This window comes from Elephas maximus, chromosome 5, assembly GCF_024166365.1.
Source record: "Elephas maximus indicus isolate mEleMax1 chromosome 5, mEleMax1 primary haplotype, whole genome shotgun sequence".
Classification (NCBI taxonomy): Eukaryota; Metazoa; Chordata; class Mammalia; order Proboscidea; family Elephantidae; genus Elephas; species Elephas maximus.
The window spans coordinates 22,583,086-22,603,292 of NC_064823.1; positions in this window are offsets into that span (position 1 = coordinate 22,583,086).

Consider the following 20,207-nt stretch of genomic DNA (forward strand, 5'->3'; position numbering starts at 1 on the left):
CTGTGGGTCTCTACCTTGATGATGGTAACTTTGCGTAGTAAATCTCTTATTTTCACAGCCTTCCAAAGTTATAAATTACTCATAATTTATAGCAACTACCAGTATTTATATATTTATCCAACTTAAAAAAAATCATACTCTAGGAAAGATCACAAATTTGGCCATTTGAAACTATTTGATTTCTGGTAAGACATTGGATGTTACAAAAACATCTGAAGTAGTTATTGCATGTTTTGCCTAGTATTGTCCCTTTTTTAAGACCCAGTGATAAACACTATTAAATCTGGATTTGTCATAAGATTACCTAAAATATCTGTTCTGTCTGTTCATGGACACTCCTTAAACTTGAGAAACAAAACTATGGGATTATCTATCATTCGTTAAGGGTAATATGGTTGCTGTATAAAAAATGATAAGTTGATTGTAATATAAGAATAAAAAGATTCCATGATAGATAATCAACTAGATGATTGTTTTAATATAGGGAGTGATTGCACTGCATGTTGAACGCTCAGATTTAAAGGCGGTCTTAGTTAAGATCTGTAGACGCTTTGATTTTGTTAAGGTTGCAGATACTCTGAGGCAATGAAGATAAATCTAAGTTACTGGATCAAGAATATGCTATCATAGGCAAATGTCTTTAATTTGTGCCAAGTTCTTTACTTGGTACTTCTATAACATGAACTAACATGCTCGTGTACATACAAAAAGCAAAGTTTGTGATAATCTGGGAAGACTTAATATGGATTCTTAAGGGTCTTGTCTTAGTTATCTAGTTCTGCTATAACAGAAATACATCAAGTGGGTGGCTTTAACAGACAGAAATTTATTTTCTGTTAGTTTAGGAGGCTAGAAGTCTGAACTCAGGGTGCCGGCTCTAGCTCGGGGAAGGCTCTCTCTGTCCACTACGGGAGAAAACCCTTGTCTCATCTTTTTGGCATTCCTTGGAGATCTCCATATGGCATCTATCTTCCCACATTTGTGCTGGCTTGCCTCTGTGCCTAATCTGCTCTTTTTATATCTCAAAAGCAGTTAGCTTTACTAGCACAACTTGTCCACAGTAAGGCCATGGAAGCTCCATGGACACATCCAAACTCCCTGAGGGACCAAATTACTGGGCTGAGGGCTATGGGGACCATGGTCTCTGGGAACATTTAGCTCAATTGGTAAAACATAGTTGGTAAAGAAAATGTTCTACATTCTACTTTGGTGAGTAGTATCTGGAGTCTTAAAAGCTTGTGAGAAGCCATGTAAATACTCCACTGGTCTCAACACATCTGAAGCAAGGAAGAATGAAGAAAACCAAAGACACAAGGGAAACATTAGCCCAGATGATTAAGGGACCATAAGTACTACAGCCTCCACCAGACTGAGTCCAGCACAACTAGGTGGTACCTGGCTACCATCACCAACTGCCCTGACAGGAATCACAATAGACGGTCCCAGACAAAGCTGGAGAAAAATGTGGAACAAAATTTTAACTCACAAAAGAAAAAAAAAAAAAAAAGGACTGGACTTACTGGTCTGACAGACAGGAGAAACCCAAGAGTATGACCTCCAGACACCTTTTAGCTCTATAATGAAGTCACTCACTCCTGAGGCTCATCCTTCAACCAAAGATTAGACAGGCCGATAAAACAAAACAAGACTAAAGGGGCACACCAGCCCAGGGGCAAGGACTAGAAGGCAGGAGGAGACAGAAAAACTGGTAATAGAGAACCCAGGTTCTAGAAGGGGACAGTATTGTCATGTCGTGAGGTTGGTAACCAATGTTACAAAAAAATATGTATTAAAAAAAAAGTTTAATGAGAAGCTAGTTTGTTCTGTAAACCTTCATCTAAAATACAATTTAAAAAAAAGTTTTAGAAAAAAAAAGTGATTGGCTTTAGAGTAACCCTACACTGTTGTACACTCAATAACATAACAAAGAAAACCCTATTCCCAAATGGGATTACATTCACAAGTATAGGGGTTAGAATTTATAACACATATTTTTGTGGGTCACAATTCAATCCATAACAAGTCTTCTCCAATTATTCTGTCTATGCCTTTTGCCAATAGGGGTTCTGGGATCATAGTCACTTTTATGGTTACATCTTGAATTCTACATAGTATTCTTTTAAAATAAAAATGCCTGGTTTGGCTGCAAGGTAGTAAAAGACAGCTTTGAGTATGTGTAGTAAGCAGTACAAGGATTGAGAGGAAGTAAACTTTTTTTGCCTTGGTCTACAAAAACCATTCAAGTAGTGAAAATTCCTGCAGTTCTGAATTCTTCTGTGTCAACCTATAATTGTTACTTTGAGGTTACTACCAGAAGAATATTACTTTATTCTCTTTTGCACAACTGCTGCAAATTTAAGAGGTGGGAGACTATTTTTCAAATAAAACTAGCAGATACAATTTACTGTAGAAAGATTATTTTTAGAAGTTTCAAATTATAGATGATCTGGACAATACTACTACTTGCCCCCTTTTTTATACTTACTACCAGTCAATTGGAAACCGTGGTGGTTAAGAGCAACATCTGCTAACCAAGACTCGGCAGTTCGAATCCACCAGACACTCCTTGGAAACTTTATGGGGCAGTTCTACTCTGTCCTATAGGGTCATTATGAGTTGGAATCGACTCGACAGCAATGGGTTTACCAGTCAATTTGTTTCCTTTCATGCTCTTTGATTATTTTACACTTGGGGATCTGAAATTTTATGGTAGTGAGGTTAATGGAATATATAATGGCACCCATATTGGTGATATCCATCCATTTTTATACACAATTTCTTTTGGTAGTATAGAGGAAAATGAGGAATTGTTGAATACTAGTGTCTCCCTTAGAGTATAGTGCTGGGCAGAATTTGGATAGTCACTCTTCTGCTTCTCAGCAAGTGTGGAACATTGTTTCTTCCAATGGCCTTTCTGTTTATAATATCTACACATGTCTCCCCATAGGCTCCCAAGTCCAAGTGATAAGATCTTTTGGCCCTGTTTTTATTTTGGGAGCTAGTAATTTTATCTGGAAGGCCATAGTTGGCTTTAGTTTTTAGCTTGTTTACTGTCTAAGGCTCACAGAAAATTCTCAGCCAAATTTTGGAGAGCATCTAGCAATTTCCTATTACAATTTTAAGTCTGAGGCTCGTTATAAAGGACAGACAAAGCCTTATTTACTTTGTCTCTTGTATCTACACCAGAATATTATTTGGAAACTTACAGTCCAATTTTAAAATATCCTATTGATTTATTTCTATTTTATTTACAATTTTTAACTTTTGTTTAATTTACTATGAGGGAATGGATTCTCAAATGGCCTTATGTAGTACATTTTTTTTTTTTTTCCTTTTTTGCTCTTCCAAGGACATTTTTTAAATCATGGACAGCTAGATTATTTAAATTTCCTCTTAGTATTTTCCATGTAACTACTTTTAGCTTTATTTTCTCAGTCTGAGGGGCTGACAAGTTAACTTGGTACGTATCTGGTAGTTTAGGACAATAAGTATGTAAAACAATGCTAAATTCCGCTTAAATTTCTGAGGTTAAAAAATCTTGATTTAAAGACTTCACATTGTTTAGGCTAGGATTTGTATTCTACTTCTACAGATGAGCCTTCTGGTCTTAAATTTTTAAGGGGAAATATTGTGCAATATGATTGTCCTTCTGGCAAAAATGCTGAGGGGTATTTGGCACGTTTCAGAGGTTACGGGAAGAAGCACAAGGAATAGAAGTGATATAAATGAGTAATGAAGGTAAAGTAGATATATAGGACCAAGGAAGTTAGGTTTCAGAAGACTTGAGCAATAATAAACCAGAGACTTTTTGAAAGAGACTCTTGTATCCTGGCTTGCTCTTTAAACTTAATAATTGTGAACTACTAAAATTCCTCAACATGATCACTGTTATTCTAATTTTTAAACAAATTAAAAACAACAAACAGTAGCTAGAAATATAGTATCAGTCTATGTAAGATGCATAGATTTTACCAGAAAGTGGTTCCAGTTTTGATGTAATTAAACCTGTAATAAAAAGAAAGAACCACTAAATTGTGCTAAATCTCTGTGCTTACAAATGTTTTTTTGTATTATCTGTCCCAAGCACCCTGCAAACAATGACTCAACAATAATTGACTTGGGAATATGAACTAAACAGTGATCTTCTTTCATAAGTTGACATGACAGCAAGCATTCTCATGACAGTTGCGAGGACAGCCACGGCAAAGTTTGGCCAGTCTTCTTAGCACAAACGAACCTGCAATCTAATGGATCTCCAACCATCATTCTTTTGTGTTGGTTTAGATTGTACTTAGGGGCTTATCCACCTGATATATCCATTTGTTCTCTATGGAGCATTTCCTGACTTAATTCACCAGCAAAACACAATCCAGTACAAAACAAAAGCAGGGAGACATGTCTTTTACAAAGAGAAAACAAAAAGAAAAGCAAAACAAGTCACTGAAGTTAGTGGCAAAAATACTTAACAAATAGTGCACTATCAAACAAAAGCATCTAATTGTTGTCATTGTTGTTAATTTCAGTTGAGCCAGCTCTGAGTCATAGTGACCTGATGTATAACAGAAAGAAACATTACTTCGTCCTGTACCATCTTCATGATCATTGGTATGTTTGAGTCCAATGTTGTGACTACTGTTTCAATCCATCTCATTGATGGTTTCCCTCATTTTCACTGACCCTCTACCTTACCAACCATTATGTCCTTTTTTAGCAACTGGTCTTTCCTTCCTGAAGACTTGTCCAAAGTGTTGCCATCCTCAGTTCTGAGGAGCATTCTGGCTGTCTTTCTTCTAGATCACACACACACACACACACACACACACACACATATGCTGTTGTTTTTATTAGGTGCCGTTGAGTCAGTTACAACACATATCGACCCTATGTACCACAGAATGAAACATTGCCCAGTCCTGCACCATCCTTACAATTGTTGTTATGTTTGAGCCCCCATTGCGGCAGCCACTGTGTCAATCCATCTTATTGAGGGTCTTCCTCTTTTTCACTGACCCTGTACTTTACCAAGCATGACGTTCTTCTCCAGGGACTGATCCCTCCTGACAACATGTTCAAAGTCTGTAAGATGCAGGCTTTCCATCCTTATGTCTAAGGAGTATTCTGGTTGTAGTCTTCCAAGACAGCTTTGTTCATTCTTTTGGCAGTCCATGTGTGATGGTTAAAATTGTGTATCAACCTGGCTGGGCCATGATTCTCAGTGTTTTGACAGTTGTATAATGTTGTGATCACTTTTTTGTTGAAATCTGATATATGATCACCCCCATGACAGAATCTGGTGAGTGGTACCTGCAGGGATCAGACCTGTGATGGCTCACCGCACCATCAGCCTTCATCTCTCCACCTTCTGCCACCTACTTCCTTCCTGTTCACCTTGCAAAGGTGGTTGGTATCCAGCAGCTGTCTCTTGCCTGACCTCTAGTTCTTGGGACTTGAGCTAGCAGCTTACCTGTCCATCTTGGGATTCACTGATCTTCGCAGTCCTTGAGCAAGAGCCCTACTCCCCTAACTGCCTATCTGGGGTTTGCCAGCCCTTGCAACTAAATGACTCAGGAGAAACCTCGAAGTCTTGCCTGCCGACCTTGGGGATTCCTTGACTATCACAACCTGTAAGTGGGATCCCTGCTCCCCAACCTTCTCATCTTGGGTTCATCAGCTTCTGTGGCTCTGTGAATTGGGAAAGAGTTCTATCCTGATCCAAAGACTTGGGAAGTTCCAACCCCTACAATCATGTGAGCTGTTTCCTTAATATAAATCTCTCTCTATATATTAATATGCATTACTGGTTTTGTGTCTCTAGAGAACCCAGCCTAAAACACCATCCCACCATAGTATGTTCAATGTTCTTCACCAACACCACAATTCAAAGGAGTCAATTCTTTTTCAGTCTTCCTTATTCATTGTCCAGCTTTCACATGCATATGATGCTAATGAAAAAACCATGGCTTGGGTCAGGCGCACCTTAGTCTTCAAGGTGACATCTTTGCTTTTCAACACTTCAAAGAGGTCTTTTGCAGCAGATTTGCCCAATCCAATGCATCTTTTGATTTGTTGACTGCTTCTTCCATGGGTGTTGATTGTGGATGGAAGTAAAATGAAATCCTTGACAACTTCAATCTTTTCTCAGTTTGTCATGATGTGGTTTATTGGTCCTGTTGTGAGGATTTTTGTTTTCCTTACGTTGAGGTGCAATCCATACCTAAGTCATCAAAGTGACATTTTTGCTTTTTAAAACTTGAAAAAATTCTTTTGTAGCAGATTTGCTCAAAGCAATATGTCATCTGATTTCTTGACTGCAGCTTCCTTGGGTGTTGATTGCTGATTCAAGAAGAATGAAACTGTTAGCAATTTCAATATTTTTCTTCATTTATCATGATGTTGTTCAGTGGTCAAGTTTTGATAATTTTTGTTTTCTTCACGTTCAGGCATAACCCATACTGAAGGCTGTAGTCTTTGACCTTCCTCAGTAAATGCTTCAAGTCGTCTTCAGTTTTGGCAATCAAGGTTGCATCATCTGCATGTCACAGTTTGTGAATGAGTTTGCCTCTAACTCCGATGCTGTGTTCGTCCTCATATAGTCCAGTTTCTCAGATTATTTGTTCAGCATATAGACTGAATAAGTAAGATGAAAGGAAACAACCCTGCCACACACTTATACAATGCAGCATTCCCTTGTTCGATTTGAATGACTACCTTTGATCTATGCGCAGGTTCTGCATGAGCACAATTAAGTGTTCTGGAATTTCCATTCTTTGTAAAGTTATCTACAATCTGTTGTGATCCACATAAGTTGAATGCCTTCATATAGTCGGTAAAACAAACATACAACCTTATGTTTAACAACAGAATATTACCCAATAAAATGCTAGAAGATGAACCCCCCATGTTGGGAGATACTAAAAACAGTGCCATCACTAAGGGTTGCAAGGGATGTGGACTGCACCAGCTGACACTGTCAGAAGGCAGGACACCAAAATGACTGTCTATTAAATTTTCATGCAGTGTTTCAGCAAAAATTTATTATTTTTTATAAAAATATCCCTATAGTTAGTTAAAACAACAAAAACACTTTTTGTAAGCCCAGCTTACATGTATCAATACACCCATAAGGCTAAAAACTCATGCTAATTTACTTTTTGAAGCTTTTAATGCATTCTGATCAGAGCTATCATTATTAAAATACCCAATTACAATGATGCCTCAAACTACACTTTCATCTGCACGTGCTATAAGCATGCATTGTTTTTGTTGTTGCCAGTATTTTTATAGTCACTGATTTTGTCAAATTTTCTGGTATTTTAGCTACAATATTGAGGTAATTAGTATTTGTGAACCTATACCAATAAGTTTTTTGAGAATGCAATACTAATTAAAGAAATAGAAGGAAAAAATTAAAAAACCCACTCAGTTACTAATAATGTAACTAATAATGTCAAATTCAATGTAGAAAAATATAACTTTGTTAGAATTCATTTAATCTAAGAAATATTACATTTAAACAATTTACAACTATATTTATCACATATTTTCTATGATTAAAACTGATAAGAAACATTACTAAGGATTCTGTATGGCCTGGTATGGGAGGAGGTCCATAGGGAGAGATGATGCCCTGAGTTACTGCACTGGGTGATACCAATCCTAGTGATGCCACTGACTCAAAAATACAACTGCAGAAAAGATAACTCCTCAAAGTCAACCTTGATGATGACAGTGGAGTAAACCCTTTGGGACATTAATTTGCAGCTGTGGCAGGACTCAAAATGAGAAGTAACAGCTGCAAACATCATGCATTCATACTTCATACATTCCATGTACCATGTAATTGGTACATGGAATGTAAGAAGTATGAATCAAGGAAAATTGGAAGTTGTCAAAAATAAAATGGAATGCTAGAAGTTCAGTCTCCTACGTGTTAGTGGGCTGAAATAAACCAGTACTGGCCATTTCAAATCCAACATTCATATGGTTTACTATATATTGAAAAAAAAAAAAAAAGGAACAACAAATTGAAGAGGAATGGTGTTGCATTCATTGTTAAAAAGAGCATTTTGAAATCTATCCGAAAGTACAACAAAATCAGTGATGGGCTAATATTCTTCCAGCTACAAGGAAGTCCAGTTTATTTGATTATTATTCAAATCTATGGACCAAACATGAATGCCAAAGATTAAAAAATTGAAGATTTTTATGATTTGCTGTAGTCTGAAATTGATTGAAAATGTAGTCAAGATGGATCAATAATTACTGGTGATTGGAATGGAAAAGTTGGAAGCAAAGAAGGATCAGTAGTTGGAAAACATGGCCTTGGTGATTGGAACTATGCCAGAAGTCGCATGGTAGAATAAAATGTTTATTTAATGCATGTTTTGTTTTAGATGATCTGTGAAGTATTTTATATATACTAAGCCAATTATCTCTCATAGTGACTCTGTAGGGCAGAGTAGAACTGCTCCATAGGTTTTTCAAGGAGCAGATGATGGATTCAAACTGCCAGCCTTTTGGTTAGCAGCCAAATTCTTAACCACTGCGACACCAGGGCACCATGCATGCATATGAGACGATTGAAAATACTATGGGTTTGATCAGGCTGACCCTAGTCCTCAAGGTAACATCTTTGCTTTTTAACACTTGAAACAGTTCTTTTGCAGCAGATTTGCCCAGTGCAATATGTTGTTTCATTTCTTGACTGCTGCTTCAATAGGCATTGATTGTGGATCCAGGTAAAATGAAATCCTTGACAACTTCAAACACAATGTAGATATCCAATATATTGAATAAATGAAGAGGACCAGGTTTATATACCATTAATCTGAGAGTTTCCAGTATCCACAAGAAAGATTAGATGGCCTTAGTGGAGTTGGCTGGAAGAATGCAAGAGACTGAGAGATGAGAAGTCAGTCTTTGTAGAATTGGACTGGAGAGTAAGAAATCTAAAAAAGACTCATAGGAATATTGCTATATGGATATTGTTCATCTTCAATCTATCTTCAATACTGCTGCTTAGGTTTTGTTTTTGTTTCTTTGTTTGTTTTTAATGAAACCTAACATTTTATATTTCCTGGTCAATATCTTAGTAGCTACTCCTATCTCCAGGATAATGTTTTAATTTCAAACGTGTGTATAAGGCTTTTCCTGTTTCATTCTCACTCCATCTCCTCCATCTATACACACACACGTTCTCAGCACTTGCTGTAATAATCTGGTATTTAGTAGGCACAAAGTAAATAATTTTGAATAAATGAGTAAATTTAAACATTTTATAAATAATTATATATTTTCTTTGGTCGATTTATTTTTGTTAGTTAACTTTAAACTTTTCCAAAGATTAAGAACTAACAAATAAACTTGATTTAAAATAACTCATACATTTTGAAAATGAACTGATTCAGTTTAATTGTGTATATTATGTATCTATTTTTCTATTTGTTTCTAAATTGAATATTTCCAATATTTCTGCAAATATTTATTTGTAAATAATCTATATCACATCCATATATGTCTCCAGTTATGTATGTAGTTACATTTAGATACAGCTATATTTAGACAGAAATATATGTACATATATTTCAAAGTCCAGATTAAATTCTCCCTATAGATTCAGTCAGGCACTATGGAATTTCTCACCAGACATTTGCCCCTACTTTTTCTTTCCTCATTTTGAAGAGCTTCTCCACCTCCAAATTTGCTTAGTAAAAGCTTTCTTATCCTTCAGATGAGCATTAAACTTTTTTTTTTAACTTCCTTGACTAGTTAACACCTTATATCTCAAGACACCTTACACCTCTTCTCCATTACACCTGTTACAGTTACAAGTTTACATGCTTATGTATGCTTGAAGTTGTCAAGAATTTCATTTTACTTGGATCCACAGTCAATGCTCATGGAAACAGCAGTCAAAAAATCAAACGAAGTATTTTATTGGACAAGTCTGCTGCAAAAGATCTCTTTAAAGAGTTAAAAAGCGAAGATATCACTTTGAGGACTAAGATATGCATGATCCAAGCCGTGATATTTTCAATTGCCTCATATACATGCAAAAGCTGGGCCATGAATAAGGAAGACCAAAGGAGAATAAATGCTTTTGAATTATGATGTTGGTGAAGAATATTGAATATATCATGGACTGCAAGAAGAATGAACAAATCTGTCTTGATAGGAGTACAACAGAATGTTCCTTAGAAGCGAGGATGGTGAGACTTCATCTCATGTACTTGGGACATGTTATCAGAAGGGACCAATCCGTAGAGAAGGACATCATGCACAGTAGAGTAGAAGATCAGGGCAGAAAAGGAAGACCCTGAATGAAATGGATTGACACAGTATCTACAACAACAGGCTTAAACATAGCAACAGTTATGAGAATGGTGCGGGTCCTGGTAGTATTTCATTCTGTTGTCCATAGGGTCACTATAAGTTGAAATTGACTGGATGGCACCTAAAAACCACCTGTGTGGTTATTTGATAATTTCTGCATGCTTGTTTGATTTAATAGCTATATACCTCTCTAAACCACATGTTCATTGTGGTGGCTTTCTACTGTGTCTAATGTGTCTGTGTTAAGATGGGCCATCTAAAAACTTGTGTGAGATTTGTAGAGTGTAAGTAAAGCAGAAGTCATTTTCTCTCTGTAGACTGGTGTAGGCCCAGCTGCTTGCTCATGTTATTGCTGATCTGCTGGTTTGTGTTCATGATGTGAAACAGCAACCAGGCCTGCATCTCCTTCAACTTCTCCAAATCCTGGGCCAGGTACACGTGCACCTCCGTATCTGATAATGCCAGCATCTGCAGGTCACCATGTAACCAAGGTTGCAGGCAGTGAGAAACAGACAAATGTGGGAGTTTATTAAGGAGTCCTTGTATGGTCTCATCCCCATAATTAATCCCTTATTCTATACCACTCATAGTGATGTTGCTTCTCTGAGCAAAACCTGATGTGCCTATTCAAGACAAGCCTCTTCTCGTTTTCCTCACTGGTGTATCCCCAGGATCTAGCACAGTTTCCCATATATAATATATGTTCGATAAATACTTTTGATGAAATAAATCCATAGCCATACATTCCTAATATTCTTAATAGGCACTCAGTAAAAATTGTCTTAATTCAATTTAACTTGCTCTCTTTTATCCAAGATCATCTCGTGCTCCCAAACCCTAATTATTCAAAGCTAATAGAACGAGGTTATTGGATACAAAGGATGGTTCAACCACAAGATCAATGTCTCCTTTGTCTTTGATTCAGTTGCCTCAATATCCATCTGACTCTAATGACAGTGAAATTTTAGTTATCCTCTTAAAATTTATTTATGTTTAAGAGTAAATTACTTACACTATACAACGACTGCATATGATAGTATTGGGCATGCTGTTCATCAAGTTAAATTTGTTCATGAAATGCAACTTTGAAAATGAGATGTGTATTTTAATGAATGACAGAGCTGAGGATAAACTTTATACTGAACCTGTAATACAGATCTATGACATTTTTCTTTTGGGAAAACATGGGAAGAACTGGAGGAGTTATTTTCTTTGAAATTAATGCCGTGATGAACATTATCATTATTATCACCACAAACAATCAAATCAAATTAGAAATGAGAAATAAACTTTTCTCATTGTATTCGTAATTTAATTTAGAACACTGAAACTGGAAACATAGTGCGAAGCATATAAATACAGGTATCAAATAGAATGTCTAACCATTCTCTGCCTTAAGCTACTGTAGGGATGCAATTCTGGTAACTAAAAAAAAAAGAAGAAAAAAACTAATACTTGCCTGGTTCAACATTTCTTCCCAGGAATATAATATATGGAATCTGGGCCTCTTCTTTCTTAGCACGAATCCCCCCTCCCCAGTAAATATACTTAATAAGTTACCTGTGAAAATTAATAGCTAACCCAGTTAGCCAATTACCCAACATATTCCTACTTATCACCTCTGTAGCTATATTGAGGATAATATGAAATAAAACTAGATCTGGTGGTATTTTGGAATTTCCTCATATGTTTACTTTTCCCTAGGTGAAAAGGAGAGGTTTGATTTTAAGACTTCTAGGTTAAACAGATACATGAAGAAAAGAAATGATCCATATTATACTTTACATTTTGGAGGATATTAAATATTTTGAGGACACTGAAGTCTAATATGGCAACAATGAATTATAACTGTGACTGCAATTTTCTATGAAATATGTCTGCTACACAATCTTAAGTGAACTCTTCAAAAATCCAGATAAATTGATTGATTAACTGATAATTCTAAAACAATCAAGATTTGAAATGACACTAAAGTTAGCTTGTAATTTTCTCTAGTTCTATTCAACATTCAAATATATTTCATGGAGAAAAATTCTCATAAGATTCACAAGTTATTGAGATAGCTGAAACCTCATTAAGATTACGTCAACCTCTACTGAAGAGATACCAAATTATTGCAATGCTAGGTTTCAAAAGTTTTAGGTTTTAATATATAAACCTGAATATGTGAAAAGCAAGGTATGCATACCAATATTTTTTCTTCTTAACTCTAACTTAACTTTTACTCAATACCTAACCAAATGTTCTCTACTGGTACTTTTTTCATTATTGATGTTTAGCTCTTTTGACATTCCTCTGAAATTTTCTTAGGACTTCAGCCAGTGAAAGAATTATTCAAGCTGGGATGAGAAGAGAATTTCTGACAGGAGAAGACACTTCTTAACAAATGGAATTGTCTATTTCTCTTGTAGCCAGATTGCACCACATTTAAGTGACTGATTCATTTTCTTCCCTTGTTACCCAATCCCTGGCCAACACACACACACACACACACACACACACACACACACACACTCATCCCATGAAGCATTTTTTCTTTATTTTAAAAAAAATTCCCAGATACTTTCTCGGCCCCTTTAATTGTGCTCTTTATTCAAACTTCCCCTGATACCTGTCTTACTCTTTCTTTCCTTTCCTCCTTATGAGTTTTCTTTCACTCTTGCTCTTGCTCTTGCCCCCAGAGGTTCTCTTACCAGGTGCTTAGTGTGTTAGAATTCTAATTTATATACTTATATATTTTAAGAGAGATTTTCATTTACATTTGGTAGGAATATCAACTGTAAAGACAGTGAGTGAGCTTAATGCAGGAATCCTTTGTTTCAGTAAATATGCCAGAAAGGCCTTTAGTTACAGAAAAATACAACAACAATGTTTTAATTATCTTGGGGAGATTTCAGACCTTTATAAACAGCTCAAGTGCTGTTATTTCAGTGCTGGATATTAAATTGTCTTGGAATATTATAAATGTGTATGTTGGGTTACACATTGGTGGACCTGAGATTTGTTTCCTTTTGTGAAAGTTCACCAGTCATTACTTTAACCTGTGGAGACTGAATGATCTACTCAGGACCTTTGGGTATTAAGGGTTGGTTGAAGCAAATTGGGCCAGAAAAACAGCTTCTAGGAGCAGTTGAGTAATAGAACAGCTTGAATGACCTCAGAGCCTGGAGTGTGGACAACTGGTTGAAAGGTGGCCCATGGCTTCAGGCCATTGGGCTAGTATGTGAAACATGAGGACAATTGTTGGGGATTCCAAAAAAATAATAATAATAATAATTAGAGATATTGGAGTACTCTGAGGTGCTATTGGGCCAGCATATTTAAAGCTAAAGTTCCATCCTTGGCCTCTACTCTTCATCTTCTTCAAGTTCTCCTCGGCCGATCTTATATATTCTTGGTTACTAAATGAGTACTGAATATGCATCAAAGCAATCATTTTTTTTTTTTTTTTTTTTTTACTTCAGACTGCTATATTCAACTTTCTGCTATTTGGGGATGATTCATAAGCACACAGATACTCAAGCCAGAGACACAGGAATCATCCTAAACTTCTCCTTTCCTTCACTATCCTCTTCACTATCAATCATTCGATCAATCATTAAATGCTGCTTGTTTTAGATACTGGATATTTCTCAATCCTGTCATTTCACTTCCATAAAAACTCTCCAAACTATCATTGCATGTATTCAGCTCATGAACCTATCTTTGTGCTGCAGTGTCTCTTGCTTATAATGTGCTAACTGTGCCTTCTATATTCATAAAATCTGAAGCACAGCTGGAGTCACATACTAAAATATAAATCTATGTCACTTTCCTGCATTAATGGCTCTGCATTATTTAGAAAATAAATTTCAGATGACTTTATATAGCATGCAAGGAATTTATCACTTGGACCCTACCTAGTTCTCCAGTTTCACCTTCTCCCATTAGCTGTCCTCTACTTAACTATCGAATAACACCACACTGCTTCTGGTTTTCCTCACATACCATGGTATTTCAGCTTTGTTTGCCCTTACAGAGGTGTCCCTCTGCTTTTGCAATGGGATAGATTATTTGGATAAGGACATGAGGCTTACTCTTTCCTCAATACCTACACTGGCTGTTTGAATCTTGACTATTGCAAAGTTGTCTAAGCGGAGTACATCCTATCATACACTTGCATCTGCTCATTTATATAGACTCAAAGAACTCTTAGAAGAAATTCACCTCAAGCAAAGGGATCTATATCAAAAAGCCCTTGTATTTGCCATAGATTTGTGGGCAATGCCAGTTCTCATCAAGAGGGGGCACTGATGGTGGAATCCATCCAAACACAGCACTCCACCCAAATGTCATGGTGCAAATTTAAGAAAATGGCTTGGCATAGGCCAAGAAAACTGGAACCCTGAAATTTTGAGAATAAGGGTAACTGAGAAATAAGCTTGTTCCCTCTCTATTTCAAGAACGATTTTTGCCTCATTGAAACAAAAGTCATGTATTCTGGGATAGAAGAAAGAGTAAAGAACTAGTAGCAGTGAACCATCAGTTTGACACAGTGCTGCTGTTGTTGTTGTTAGGTGCCGTCCAGTTGATTCCAAGTCATAGTGATCCTATGTACAACAGAATGAAACACTGTCCGGTCCTGTGCCATCCTCACAATCGTTGTTATGCTGGAGCCCATTATTGTAGTTACTGTGTCAATCCATCTCATTGAGGGTCTTCCTCTTTTCCGCTAACCCTCTATTTTACCAAGCATAATGCCTTTCTCCAGGGACTGATCTCTCCTGATAACATGTCCCAAGTATGTGAGACACAATCTTGCCATCTTTGCTTCTAAGGAGCATTCTGGTTGTACTTCTTCCAAGACAGATCTGTTCTTTCTTTTGGCAGTCCATGGTATATTCAATATTATTCACCATCTCCACGATTCATAGGTGTCAATTCTTTTTTTGTCTTCCTTATTCATTGTCCATGACTTGGGTCAGGCACACCTTAGTCTTCAGGTGATGTCTTTGCTTTTCAATACTTTAAAGTGGTCTCTTGCAGCAGAATTGCCCAAATGCAATGTGTCTTTTGATTTCTTGACTGCTCCATCAGCTCTGGCTTCTACTTTGTAAGTCATGATGATCTTTTGCTGCAACTAACACTCTTTACATTCCAATAACAATTTAAAAGTATTTTTTCTTTCCATAACATTTATTATTGCCTGACTCTGAACTTCACCTACAGAAAGGACTACCCTCTTATCTTAATTATCTAAGAACATTGTTTTTTTTTTTTTTTTTTTTTTACTTGAGTGTTGTCTTTCCCTTCACCTAAAGCAGTTCTTATCTACTGATTAATCAATAAAAAAACCCTCTCCCACCCTCCCTCCCTCCCCCCCTCGTAACCACAAAGGTATGTGTTCTTCTCAGGTTTACTATTTCTCAAGATCTTATAATAGTGGTCTTATACAGTATTTGTCCTTTTGCCTCTGACTCATTTCGCTCAGCATAATGCCTTCCAGGTTCCTCCATGTTATGAAATGTTTCAGAGATTCGTCACTGTTCTTTATCGATGCGTAGTATTCCATTGTGTGAATATACCACAATTTATTTACCCATTCATCCGTTGATGGACACCTTGGTTGCTTCCAACTTTTTGCTATTGTAAACAGAGCTGCAATAAACATGGGTGTGCATATATCTGTTTGTATGAAGGCTCTTGTATCTCTAGGGTATATTCCGAGGAGTGGGATTTCTGGGTTGTATGGTAGTTCTATTTCTAACTGTTTAAGATAACGCCAGATAGATTTCCAAAGTGGTTGTACCATTTTACATTCCCACCAGCAGTGTATGAGAGTTCCAATCTCTCCGCAGCCTCTCCAACATTTATTATTTTGTGTTTTTTGGATTAATGCCAGCCTTGCTGGTGTGAGATGGAATCTCATCGTAGTTTTAATTTGCATTTCTCTAATGGCTAATGATCGAGAGCATTTTCTCATGTATCTGTTGGCTGCCTGAATATCTTCTTTAGAGAAATGTGTGTTCATATCCTTTGCCCACTTCTTGATTGGGTTGTTTGTCTTTTTGTGGTTGAGTTTTGACAGAATCATGTAGATTTTAGAGATCAGGCGCTGGTCGGAGATGTCATAGCTGAAAATTCTTTCCCAATCTGTAGGTGGTCTTTTTACTCTTTTGGTGAAGACTTTAGATGAGCATAGGTGTTTGATTTTTAGGAGCTCCCAGTTATCGGGTTTCTCTTCATCATTTTTGGTAATGTTTTGTATTCTGTTTATACCTTGTATTAGGGCTCCTAGGGTTGTCCCAATTTTTTCTTCCATGATCTTTATCGTTTTAGTCTTTATGTTTAGGTCTTTGATCCACTTGGAGTTAGTTTTTGTGCATGGTGTGAGGTATGGGTCCTGTTTCATTTTTTTGCAAATGGATATCCAGTTATGCCAGCACCATTTGTTAAAAAGGCTGTCTTTTCCCCAGTTAATTGACACTGGTCCTTTGTCAAATATCAGCTGCTCATACGTGGATGGATCTATGTCTGGGTTCTCAATTCTGTTCCATTGGTCTATGTGTCTGTTGTTGTACCAATACCAGGCTGTTTTGACTACTGTGGCTGTATAATAGGTTCTGAAGTCAGGTAAGGTGAGGCCTCCCACTTTCTTCTTCTTTTTCAGTAGTGCTTTGCTTATCCGGGGCTTTTTTCCCTTCCATATGAAATTGGTGATTTGTTTCTCTATCCCCTTAAAATATGACATTGGAATTTGGATCGGAAGTGCGTTAAATGTATAGATGGCTTTTGGTAGAATAGACATTTTTACTATGTTAAGTCTTCCTATCCATGAGCAAGGTATGTTTTTCCACTTAAGTATGTCCTTTTGAATTTCTTGTAGTAGAGCTTTGTAGTTTTCTTTGTATAGGTCTTTTACATCCTTGGTAAGATTTATTCCTAAGTATCTTATCTTCTTGGGGGCTACTATGAATGGTATTGATTTGGTTATTTCCTCTTCGGTGTTCTTTTTGTTGATGTAGAGGAATCCAAGTGATTTTTGTATGTTTATTTTATAACCTGAGACTCTGCCAAACTCTTCTATTAGTTTCAGTAGTTTTCTGGAGGATTCCTTAGGGTTTTCTGTGTATATAATCATGTCGTCTGCAAATAGTGATAACTTTACTTCTTCCTTGCCAATCCGGATACCTTTTATTTCTTTGTCTAGCCTGATTGCCCTGGCTAAGACTTCCAGCACGATGTTGAATAAGAGCGGTGATAAAGGGCATCCTTGTCTGGTTCCCGTTCTCAAGGGAAATGCTTTCAGGTTCTCTCCATTTAGAGTGATATTGGCTGTTGGCTTTGCATAGATGCCCTTTATTATGTTGAGGAATTTTCCTTCAATTCCTATTTTGGTAAGAGTTTTTATCATGAATGGGTGTTGGACTTTGTCAAATGCCTTTTCTGCATCAATTGATAAGATCATGTGGTTTTTGTCTTTTGTTTTATTTATGTGATGGATTACATTAATGGTTTTTCTGATATTAAACCAGCCTTGCATACCTGGTATAAATCCCACTTGATCAGGGTGAATTATTTTTTTGATGTGTTGTTGGATTCTATTGGCTAGAATTTTGTTGAGGATTTTTGCATCAATGTTCATGAGGGATATAGGTCTATAATTTTCTTTTTTTGTAATGTCTTTACCTGGTTTTGGTATCAGGGAGATGGTGGCTTCATAGAATGAGTTGGGTAGTATTCCGTCATTTTCTATGCTTTGGAATACCTTTAGTAGTAGTGGTGTTAACTCTTCTCTGAAAATTTGGTAGAACTCTGCAGTGAAGCCGTCCGGGCCAGGACTTTTTTTTGTTGGGAGTTTTTTGATTACCGTTTCAATCTCTTTTTTTGTTATGGGTCTATTTAGTTGTTCTGCTTCTGAATGTGTTAGTTTAGGTAGGTAGTGTTTTTCAAGGAATTCATCCATTTCTTCTAGGTTTTCAAATTTGTTAGAGTACAATTTTTCATAATAATCTGAAATGATTCTTTTAATTTCATTTGGTTCTGTTGTGATGTGGTCCTTCTCATTTCTTATTCGGGTTATTTGTTTCCTTTCCTGTATTTCTTTAGTCAGTCTAGCCAATGGTTTATCAATTTTGTTAATTTTTTCAAAGAACCAGCTTTTGGCTTTGTTAATTCTTTCAATTGTTTTTCTGTTCTCTAATTCATTTAGTTCAGCTCTAATTTTTATTATTTGTTTTCTTCTGGTGCCTGATGGATTCTTTTGTTGCTCACTTTCTATTTGTTCAAGTTGTAGGGACAGTTCTCTGATTTTGGCTCTTTCTTCTTTTTGTATGTGTGCATTTATTGATATAAATTGGCCTCTGAGCACTGCTTTTGCTGTGTCCCAGAGGTTTTGATAGGAAGTATTTTCATTCTCGTTGCTGTCTATGAATTTCCTTATTCCCTCCTTGATGTCTTCTATAACCCAGTCTTTTTTCAGGAGGGTATTGTTCATTTTCCAAGTATTTGATTTCTTTTCCCTCGTTCTTCTGTTATTGATCTCTAGTTTTATTGCCTTGTGGTCTGAGAAGATGCTTTGTAATATTTCGATGTTTTGGACTCTGCAAAGGTTTGTTTTATGACCTAATATGTGGTCTATTCTAGAGAATGTTCCATGTGCGCTAGAAAAAAAAGTATATTTTGCAGCAGTTGGGTGGAGAGTTCTGTATAAGTCAATGAGGTCAAGTTGGTTGATTGTTGTAATTAGATCTTCCGTGTCTCTGTTGAGCTTCTTACTGGATGTCCTGTCCTTCTCCGAAAGGGGTGTGTTGAAGTCTCCTACTATAATTGTGGAGGTATCTATCTCGCTTTTCAGTTCTGTTAAAATTTGATTTATATATCTTGCAGCCCTGTCATTGGGTGCGTAAATATTTAATATGGTTATGTCTTCCTGATCAATTGTCCCTTTTATCATTATATAGTGTCCTTCTTTATCCTTTGTGGTGGATTTAAGTCTAAAGTCTATTTTGTCAGAAATTAATATTGCTACTCCTCTTCTTTTTTGCTTATTGTTTGCTTGATATACTTTTTTCCATCCTTTGAGTTTTAGTTTGTTTGTGTCTCTAAGTCTAAGGTGTGTCTCTTGTAGGCAGCATATAGATGGATCGTGTTTCTTTATCCAGTCTGTGACTCTCTGTCTCTTTATTGGTGCATTTAGTCCATTTACATTCAGGGTAATTATAGATAAATAAGTTTTTAGTGCTGTCATTTTGATGCCTTTTTATGTGTGTTGTTGACAATTTCATTTTTCCACATACTTTTTTGTGCTGAGGCGTTTTTCTTAGTAAATTGTGAGATCCTCACTTTCATAGTGTTTGACTTTATGTTAGTTGAGTCGTTACGTTTTTCTTGGTTTTTGTCTTGAGTTATAGAGTTGTTATACCTTTTTGTGGTTACCTCATTATATACCCCTATTTTTCTAAGTAAAAACCTAACTTGTATTGTTCTATATCGCCTTGTATCACTCTCCATATGGCAGTTCAATGCCTCCTGTATTTAGTCCCTCTTTTTGATTATTGTGATCTTTTACCTATTGACTTCCATGATTCCCTGTTATGTGTATTTTTTTTTAATTAATCTTAATTTGTTTGTTTTTGTGATTTCCCTATTTGAGTTGATATCAGGACGTTCTGTTTTGTGACCTTGTGTTGTGCTGATATCTGATATTATTGGTTCTCTGACCAAACAATATCCTTTAGTATTTCTTGTAGCTTTGGTTTGGTTTTTGCAAATTCTCTAAACTTGTGTTTGTCTGTAAATATCTTAATTTCGCCTTCATATTTCAGAGAGAGTTTTGCTGGATATATGATCCTTGGTTGGCAGTTCTTCTCCTTCAGTGTTCTGTATATGTCGTC